This window comes from Dermacentor silvarum, chromosome 3 (genome assembly GCF_013339745.2).
Source record: "Dermacentor silvarum isolate Dsil-2018 chromosome 3, BIME_Dsil_1.4, whole genome shotgun sequence".
Taxonomy (NCBI): domain Eukaryota; kingdom Metazoa; phylum Arthropoda; class Arachnida; order Ixodida; family Ixodidae; genus Dermacentor; species Dermacentor silvarum.
The window spans coordinates 232,818,143-232,828,791 of record NC_051156.1 but is presented as its reverse complement, the minus strand read 5'-3'; positions in this window follow the sequence as shown (position 1 = coordinate 232,828,791).

Genomic DNA, 10,649 nt, shown 5'->3' with positions numbered 1-10,649 from the left:
AATACTGAGCCTTGGGGCACTCCTGAGAGTACAGCTAATGAATCTGATACATAGTCATCCAGTTTAACTACCTGCGTACGGTTTGTTAAATATGCTTCAATCCATTTTATTACACATTCATTTATTCCTGCATTGTGTAATTTGAAGATTAATTCGACATGAGGCACTTTATCAAAAGCTTTCGCAAAATCCACGCAAACCACATCAACCTGTTGTCTTATATCTACTGCACCTGCAAAGTCGTGAATTGTTTCTATTAACTGTGTAACAGTTGATAACCCGGTCCTGAAGCCATGTTGATAAGGATATAGTAAGTTGTTCTGATCTAGAAACCTGAGTATGTGTTTTGCTATTATATGTTCGAAGACTTTGCAAGTAACTGAAGTAAGTGACACTGGACGGTAATTTGTTGCCTGTCTTCGGTTACCTCCTTTAAATACAGGTATCACGAACGCGGTGCGCCAGTCTTGCGGCAGTGAGCAAGTTGTATATGATTTTCGAAAGATGATAGTTAGATAATGTGACATCCATTCTGCGTATCGTTTGAGGAATACAGCAGGTATATTATCGGGTCCACTCGATTTTTTCGTATCTAATTTGAGTAGTTGCTGAAATATCCCTTGCTGGTTGATTTCAAGTGTTTCCATTGGAACAGTAGGGGGAATATGTAAGGCTTCTTCTATACTCACAGTAGTTTCTGGGACGGTAAATACAGATTGGAAAAAATTGTTAAGATTGCTTGCTATTTTATCCTTTTCTCTTATAATGTTGCTTCCAACATGAATTTCGTCAACCATTTCTTTCCTGTCGCTAAAATATCGCCAAAATTTTTGTGGTGAGGACCTAAGGAAATCGCTGAGGTTTTTTTCAAAGAATGTTTGTTTAGATTTAGCCAAAGTACGCTTGAGTTCAGTTTTTAGATTAGCCAAGACCACTGGCGACGTGTTCCTTTTACGCCATCTCTTAATTCTTCTTTTCATATGAATTATATCTCGAGTGATCCAAGGACTTGTCTGCTTTGTTTTTTTAACCCGCGATGGAACATATTTGTCTATGCAATGACTTATAACACATTTGAATTCTTGCCATAATTCTTCTACTGTTTTTAGACCAGCGGTACTCTTGAAAGTATCAAATTGAATCTCCAAAAAATCAAGAATCGAAGTGTCATCAGCCCTAGCATAGTCCTTAATTTTTACTGGAACATAGCTCTTCACTTTTCTAGTTGCTCGGATAGGCACATCGAGACAGATCATCCTGTGATCCGATATACCATCTTCTACCGTCACACTGTAATCATTTATTTTATTTGATAGGAACACCAAGTCTAGTACTGACCTTGACGTCGGTGTAATTCTAGTATCTTCAAGCACGATTTGTTTCAAATTGTACGTAAACATAATGTCTAGTATTTTTTCAGCACTTACTGAATCCACACCACTATACGAAAAATTTTTCCAGTCTATATGCGGTAGGTTAAAATCTCCAGTCATTACCAACCTAGTGTTCCTATTTACATGAGAATATAAAAACTTATTCAGGTTTTCGAGAAACTCAGGGGAGCTTGAGGGTGGCCGATATACAACTCCGATAAGAAAAACAGTACTTTCACGAGTTATTTTACACCAGAGAGTTTCTGGTACTTCACAATCAATCAACGAAGCATTCAGAGAACTTTTAACTATTATACACACCCCACCTCCACGTGAGTCTCTGTCTTTTCTAAATATGTTGTAACTGGGAGGAACAATGCAATCATTCGGTACATTTCCATGCAACCATGTTTCGGTTATGGTGGTTATGTGAGGGTCGTGCAAAAGCAATAAATACTCAAGATGCGTAGTCTTGTTTACTATACTGCGCGCATTAAACGAGAGCAATCTTAGCTATTTTTTTGGTGTCTCAAATGAGCTGCATGAGCTATCAGATCCATTTGACTTACTTGATACAACACGCTCACTTCGCTTCATTTGATCAGTATCACGTTTGCCCGAGAGCAAGTAGCGCTTGTTTCTGACGTCATCCCATGCGTATAACTGATCGTTTATCCGAAGTTTATCGTGCACAAGAACTACTTTTGCGCCTGCGTCCCTGTCCAAGGCAGCACTTTCCCATAACTTCTTTCGTATCAGCACAGTTTCCTTCGCATAGTCATTACTTATCCTGATTGAAGTTCCCTTTAGCTTTGCGCAGCTTTTGAGGACGGTATTCTTTTCCTTGTAGTCATAAAATTTCAAGATCACAGGCCTTGGTCTATCAGGATTTACTTTGCCAATTCGGTGAATTCTTTCCACTGTAGTGATTTCTATGCCAAGAACTTTAGAAAAAATGTCATTTACAACGCGTTTATTTAACACTTGTGCAGACTCGTTCGCGCTTTCAGTAAGACCAAACACCACAAGATTATTTCGTCTGCTTCTATTTTCATAATCGATTAACTTTTCAGACTGTTTTCGTACGGTGGTCTCCAATTTATCTATTCTAGTTTTCATTTCGTCGAACATGGCTAGCACACTTTGCATCTTATCAGTTTTAGCATTCACTTCTGCAATTTCTTTCTTGATATCATCTATCTTGCGATCCAATGCATTTTGATTTCCCAGAATTTCCTGCAAGATTTCAGCAGTTTTTGGGCCTGGATTTTCCTCAACATCCCCGGCCATCAGCAGCAACAGCAGTATTGACCAGCAATCCACCAAAATAGCACAACATCTACGAGGGCATGGCAGGACGAACAAGCATCTATTATCACTGCGATACGTAGAGTAGTAACTAACCTGCAACAGCAGTAACGGCGTTTTAGGCATCATGCTTGTCAGCCAAGTGCCATGCCCTCTGAAGCCGATGTTCTCGCGTTGCTCCTTTTGTAGACTGGTCGCTGGTGACGTCACACCCGTGGCAGCGAGTCCGGAAAATGCGCACTCCAAGCTTGCATTTCTGCAAGGTTGCGCATCGACGACGAAAAAGAGGCATCCATTGTCCCTCTCCGACATTCCGACGAGGAACCACGGCAGCATCTGCAACAGCAGTAACGGCGTTTTAGGCATCATGCTTGTCAGCCAAGTGCCATGCCCTCTGAAGCCGATGTTCTCGCGTTGCTCCTTTTGTAGACTGGTCGCTGGTGACGTCACACCCGTGGCAGCGAGTCCGGAAAATGCGCACTCCAAGCTTGCATTTCTGCAAGGTTGCGCATCGACGACGAAAAAGAGGCATCCATTGTCCCTCTCCGACATTCCGACGAGGAACCACGGCAGCATCTGCAACAGCAGTAACGGCGTTTTAGGCATCATGCTTGTCAGCCAAGTGCCATGCCCTCTCTATTAACAGTTTTTCAAAAAGGAATGGAAGAAAAGAAATTGAAAAGTGAACATGTCGATTTTTGATGGAACCGTCCGAGATAAAGAAAAACACAAATAAAATGTGAATAAATGTGAATGTGAAATGTGAAATGTGAATGTGAATAAAATGTCAATGTGTGTGAAGTAAATGTGAATAAAATGGTAATAACTAGGCGTTTAACACTTCAACTTCCCTACAACAAATATCTATAGTCGTGCAGAAAGTGACAGACTTTATTTCGGGCACGACCCAGACAGCTCGCACCAAAACACAATATATCAAGTGCAGAAAGACTAATTCCAATACGCGTAAGGGTTTCCTGTAAGTATATTCCCTCTAAGTTTTCGAATAACATGTTATGGGACACACATGTACAGCAGGTAGTAACAAAAACTGCACGTATACTTGGTATAATTTATCGCAACCATTATCTACTTCCGTTGAAACAATACTTATCATTTACCATTCGTTATTTCTATCCTATGCTCACTACTGTATCCTATGCTTACTGACACAACACAAACAAGCGTTGATAAGCTTACAAGACTTCAAGGAGGAGGAACAAACTTTTATTTATTATTGCGATAGCAATTATATGGACACTCCAAATCAGATTTCTGCCGTCGGCGTCGCCGTCGTCGTTGCCGTGAGGTTCCGTATGACGTCAGTGGAGATGAAATCGTCGCCGCGCGCCGAACGCTGTATGTGCGAGTGAAAGGGCGCGAGGGAAGCGCGCTTTCACGGGGAGTGAACGCACGGCGAAGAAAAAACGCGCGTTCTGCGCCGTGCTCCCTTAAGGGCTGCAGAAGTAGGCGTCTCTTTCCTCCTTTACAATCACTGTAGAACAAACGCGCCTTCTTCCGACGCGCGAAAGGCAATGGCGGGGAGGGGGGCTAGAGGGGGAGGGAAGGGAGGCGACGTTTAGCTGCGGCATCAAGTGCCTATTTATATCAGAGGCTCCGGCAACTGTCACCAACGCCGTACGCATTTTGTGCGAACGCGGGCAAAACGCCGACGGCGTCGACAACAGTTCTGCGTGTTGCCGGTGCTTCTGCATGGCCAAGTTTATACAGCTGATAAAGCTGCTATCATTACTCCGTATAGCTCTCTTCAAATTTGCTATCGCAATTGATGCTTCGCCTTTCAGGTGAAACTGCGACAACTTTTTTGTAATAATTCTGAATCATTGTTATTGTGAAAGTTAGCATATATCCTGTTTGGTATATTATGTTTTGTTTACTATTAGATGTCACTGCTTTGCAGCCCTTTTGTAGGTAGTGGGAGCTAGTCAAGCTGCTATTATGCAGCTTTTACTCCCGCCATCCTTCATGTATGATTCATGAACCAAGATTCAATTTGTAGGAATTAACGTGACGGCGGCGAACTAGCCGTGCCGTCGTTCCTACTCAAGAGGCGGCGAGCCGAGCGGAGGCTGCCACGACCAGCGTCTCACGTCCGGGTCGCTAAGCTATAGACGTTTTCACGAGGGCGCTTCCGACGGTCTGGCGTGCAGAGTATGTGTCAGTGTTGCCTCTTCGGTCTGGACTGTGAGCTTGCCTTGCGCTTGCATTGCGGAGTGGTAGCTTTCCTTCGATGTTTCCGTTTATTTTTGTCACGAATGACTTACGCTCGTAAATAATGGCATATATACTCATCAAAAGGCTACAGGCCAGCACTGTGCAGTTTATGGGTGCACAAACAACCACCGGAAAATAAAGATTTTGGGGACTAAGTGTGTCCACAACACAGCACTCCGTGAGACCACTGCCAATGTGATATGTTCACATTTCGCCGGTTTCCTGCATCACCTGAGGACTAAGCATTTCAGTCTAATGTGAACCAATGCACAGATCAGTAAAATAACGCATTGTGGCAAACCTTTTTCGGCACATTTCCCAATAGGTTGCGAGAATTGTCAGCTCATCGATGCAATATTTTCTCGTATGTAGTGGCAGAGGCTAGATTTGTTATTCTTTCAAACACGACTTCATTCCAGTGCCTAATACAGGGGCCACACGGCGCACTTTTGATCGTAATCGAGGCCGATCTGGGTCGAATTTCTTGGTCGCGATTGGCTTCTTTGCTCAATCTGCGGAAGGGAGCCAATCGCGGTCGAACATTACGATCCAGATCAGTCTCGATCGCTATAAAAAGTGGCCGTGTGACACCGGTATAAGACAAATTGAAGAACTCTGCGAGAGAACTAGTCGGTAAATACACTTCGCAACGATCTGGAAAAATCATGTCCTATGGAAGATGTATGCATACCCTGTGTCCACCAAAACATTGTCTCTGCGTTCACACGCACCCTGCGCGGCCCTGCCCATAAAGTTAATAACTTCAACAGTGTGGTGCTGCATCGAGCTCACCCATCTTCGAGCTTTGTCTATGTGCTTGGGCAGCAAGAGAATGCAAAAACGAACGTGTCTACCTCATCAGCGCGGCCTAGCGCCAGTGCTAGAGTTCGGGAACCGTAATGCGCTAACTGTGCATGGTGTAGAAACGCGCTAAATGAGCCCGCGCAAGTTAGAACGTAAAAAATTGTATTCGCATGGGTACGCGCGGACAATAGCATCATGCTTGCAAGACTAACAGTAACTAAAAAAATTAATTATTCGCACAGTCAATCAGGTGAAATACTTACGTGCGTGCAGTGACCGCTTCGCTGATCACTAAGCGCTTTTCACTCACGGTCAGTAGTGGTTTACAGTCATATGCATATGTATTGATTCGACAATTGTTAAGACTCGACATTGCTTTATTATGAACATTACACAGAAACTAGAGAAAGAGCAGAGATGGCCCTAACGCTGCAATATTATTGGCTTATTTCGCTTCAGAGATAGCGCACACGAACAATTCTTGCCGTACGCGATATCTTCAATGCAAACTTCGCGCACGATCTATACGTTAAGGTTCACCGTGAGCGAAGCTTGTTCCAAATTCAGACATTCGAAAGAAAAGCCATTCCAGGTAAACAAACGTAAAATATAGGTAAACAAATATATCTTTATAACAAGTCCTGTTATAATCCCTATTGGGATTGATAGAAAATAAAAATCTAGCGCCTGGGCTGTATCAGTTGCGCTGGCATCTGTGATCACTGTCGCGCGTCGGTTCGCTGCAGGTACCGCACTGCTCGATCGCCACGCTTATGCTTTGACATTTGGTTATAAGCACACTGCACCACACCAGATCCAATAAATTTTGCATGATTGAGCTGTTCAGTTGCGTCGGAAGCGTATGGAGTAACCACCGCATATCTACCAACCACTGACACGCGTCGTCGGGCCGCCGGCGCCTGGTTCTAAGCATTGCCCGACAGCTACGTACGCGCCTGCTTTCGCTAAATGAGGCAACCCTCAACCGCGAAACCTAATGGTGATCAGATTCAATCGACGATACGGTCACATGTGTCCAGCAATAACAATGAAATATACAGCTGATTAGCACGCCAGGTCTCGACGAAGCAGACGCGGCTGCCGCCGCTACCAACGACGAAACACCACATCCACTGGCTGGGCTTGCTGTTGCCATGGCACACCACACTGAGCGCTCATGCGAGTACGTGAAACATGTAACAAGTCAAGCCGCACAAGACAGGCGAAACGGAAGAAAACAATCGAAATAATGCGCGGCGAAGGTCACACAACCGAAGTGCGGCTGGCCTGCTCTCGCAAGGCGCACAGTCCAAAATGGCGGCATAACATGTTCTGACGCTAGACGTCGCCCGCGTCGGCAAATGGCGCTGCTCTAACGTCGGTTTGTGAAAAGGTCTATAGTAGTCGCGTCGCCCGCCACCGCTCCCCCGTCGACGGGCGACCACGTCCGCACGCAACGACCGCAGAGATGCAGTCTGTGTTTATTTTGCGCGTCTTGCACAACGCTGTGTTGGCGCTGCAATCGGGAGCGCGCTTAGGGCGCGCCCCTACAAGGCTCCCCCCCCATGGAAGACAAAGATGTTTCACGAGGGGAAGTTCGTCAACCAATGGCGTTCGGGCGTTGCGAGCGATGAGTGTCCGGTTCTGATCTGGACGAAGAGCTCCGAGCCGCCGCCAGAGGCACCAGCAAAAATCACGGAAGCCGCGCGCGTTCGGTGCGAACGCGGGCAACCGTTGCTGGTGTTCCTACATGGGCCCCCGGCTATTGAAGAGGCCGGTGTCGTACCGAGGCCGGCGTCGCACCGAAGCGGTGTCGCTCCGTGGCCGGCGTCTCACTGAGGCGGTTTCGTACCATGGCCGGCATGCACGTATTGTGAGCGGGGTACTCGTACCGTGGCCCGTGTGCTCGTACAGTGGCCGGCGTGCTCGTCCCGTGGGCTCGTACCGTGGCCGGCGTCTCGTACCGTGGCTGGCGTGCTTTTACCGTGGCCGGTGTGCTCGTACCGTGGATGGCGTGGTCGTACTATGGGCTCGTACCGTGGCCGGCGTGCTCGTACCGTGGCCGGCGTGCTCGTACCGTGGCCGGTGCGCCAGACCGTGGTCGGCGTGCTCGTACCGTGACCGGTGTGCTGAAACCGTGGCCGGTGAGCGCCGTGGTCTGGTGAGCGCCGTGGTCTCGTGGCCGGCGTTCTTCGTCCGGGTCACCAATGTAGGAATCAACGTGACGGCGGCGAACTAGCCGTGCCGTCGTTCCTACTCAAGAGGCGGCGAGCTTGCCAGGAGCCTAGCGGAGGCTGCCACGACCAGCGTCTCACGTCCGGGTCGCCAAGCTATAGTAGTCGCGTCCGCACGCAACGAACGCAGAGATGCAATCTGTGTTTATTTTGCGTGTCTTGCGCAACGCTGTGTTGGCGCTGCAATCGGGAGCGCGCTTAGGGCGCGCCTCTTCAGCAAGAGAGGGGGAAATTGTTGAATGGCTATACATCATCGCATGACGCACAGATTTTGGTAAACTACACTACAGTCTAGAAGATGTCATCCTTCTCAATGTCCTAACAACCAGAGTTTTCCTCGTTATATTACAAATTGCATATTTGAATTTTAAATAAACAGGGACTTTTATTGCTCCCAACGTGGCTTTTCGACGTCAGAATATAATCAGTTAAGGGAGGTACTTCAGTATTTTGATCTTTCTCATCTCTTATTTAACGTATTATTAAGTTCACTTCCACTGTGCGATAAAGCACAAGTGTGTGTCTACGCAGACGCCATTGCTTTCTTTGCGTCTGCAAGGGACATTTACTCATTGCATCGAACATTAAAATTACATTTCAAAACACTTCAAGCTTGATTTACGGATATTCGAATGCCACTAAATGTTAGAAAAGGTTTATTGGTTGGTTTTGCTTTGAATGTACCGGTTAATGGCCTATCAAACACCTAGGTGGTGTAATATATATGATGCAGAACTGAGCTGACTTAATCACGTTCGAATGGAACGATTGGCGCAAGTTACAAGCAGCGATGTGCATCGGTACAAGGAATGCTCGTAGCATGCGCCACTTGAAGATGACGGATGGGGGAAAGGTTACGGTCGACAAAATTTGTGTGCAGGACACAAACCTTGACGCCAGCATCGTGAAGAAACTTGACTCCGGTGGGGGTGTTGGCGATGTAAAAAAGGCGATTGGAGTGTCGAGATAACCACTCGTCACCATTACTGGTCCCTTTCTTCGTTTTCGGCCAGGCGCATGAGTGTGTGCAGCTCCGAAACGCTGATCGTACCAGTAAAATTGAGTGCCGCGTTGCGGGCTGAGTGAATGGTTCGGGAACGGGGATCGAGTGCGTCAGTTGGTGTGACGTGTGTTAGATCGCCTGGAGGATCCAAAGCTCATTTTGGTTGGGTTTGTGGAAGCACAGAAACAAAAAGTTGTCAAAGGCTGTTGAAGCCTTGGCGCAGTGCCATGATATCGTTAGGTGAGGCAGACTGAGATGGGCAGTGCGGCGAAACCACAGGAACGTCAGGAACACGTGCCGATGAGACAGCTGGTGTGACGGAAGAGTGTCCGGCAACCTCCAGAATTTTGTAAGAGTGGAAGCCAAAGCCGACATCGAGAGGTCAGACACCATGGCTAGGATGGAACGGACGCTGGTAGACGCTGCAGGAAAAGCTCCTGCAGGAGCTGGTGGTTCACAAGTTGCTGCTCGGTTTCTTAAAACGGCTTGCAAGTGACGCAGTTGTGTAGGTCGGCGGTCAACGAGTTCCTCCTCGGAAATAAGCTGTTTGAGACGTTTACGTTCGGACAGTTAAGGTCCGCGTAAAGGGCGATGGAACAAAAAAATTCAAAACCCTTCCACTACTGTGAAGATAGCCATAGCCAGCGAAGCTGCGACTATGGTGGACCAGCTGCAGTGAATACTGGCCCCAGGATGCGAGTGGGCGTATCGTCGTTGGGCATCGCACAATTGAACGTCTATCATGAACGTTTCGATGTCTTTCGTAGGCGTTGCAGGGGGAACGTACACAGTCGCGATCACCGTACCGTAAAAGCGTTTTATTAAAAACGGCTACGCCAACCGCGGCACACACACAAGCGCTAACGCGCTCACGTGGTCGCCAGTGTGACCTACGTCACGTAAAGAATAAGCAAACGTAAGATCCGGCGAAAACCAAGTTATAATACACAGTTTTTATAATCCTTAGTTTGAAAACGCCGCCAACCCGGCGTTTTCATACGACTCCACGAGGTTGCGCGACGTGTCTGAAATTGTTGTGCACTACACTTCCCGTTTTCTATGGACGCAATCTCCTGGAACCTATCCTATAACAGCTTCGCTGTAAAATGTTAAGCGTAACGTTAAGAGGCACGAATAGAGTGGTGTAGATAAGAGAGCAAACGGGGATAGCCGATATTCTAGTTGCCATTAAAGGGTAAATGGAGCTGGGCAGACCATTTAATGCGTAGGGTGGACCAAGGGAAGGGAAGTGCAGTCGAGGACGGCAGAAAATAAGGTGGGGGGATGACGTTAGGAAATTTGCAGGCGCAAGTTGGAATCAGCTAGCGCAACAAAGGGCAATTGGAGATTACCCGCCGTGGTTGCTCAGTGGCTATGGTGTTGGGCTGCTGAGCACGAGGTCGCGGGATCGAAACCCGGCCACGGCGGCTGCATTTCGATGGGGGCGAAATGCGAAAACACCCGTGTACTTAGATTTAGGTGCACGTTAAAGAACCCCAGGTGGTCCAAACTTCCGGAGTCCCTCACTACGGCGTGCCTCATAATCGGATCGTGGTTTTGGCACGTAAAACTCCATATTTAAAAATTGGAGATCGCTGGGAGAGGCCTTCGTCCTACAACGGATATAAATATAGGCTGATGATGATAACATTCGGACAGCATGGTGCGCTCGAGAACGATTGCCTTGAGAAT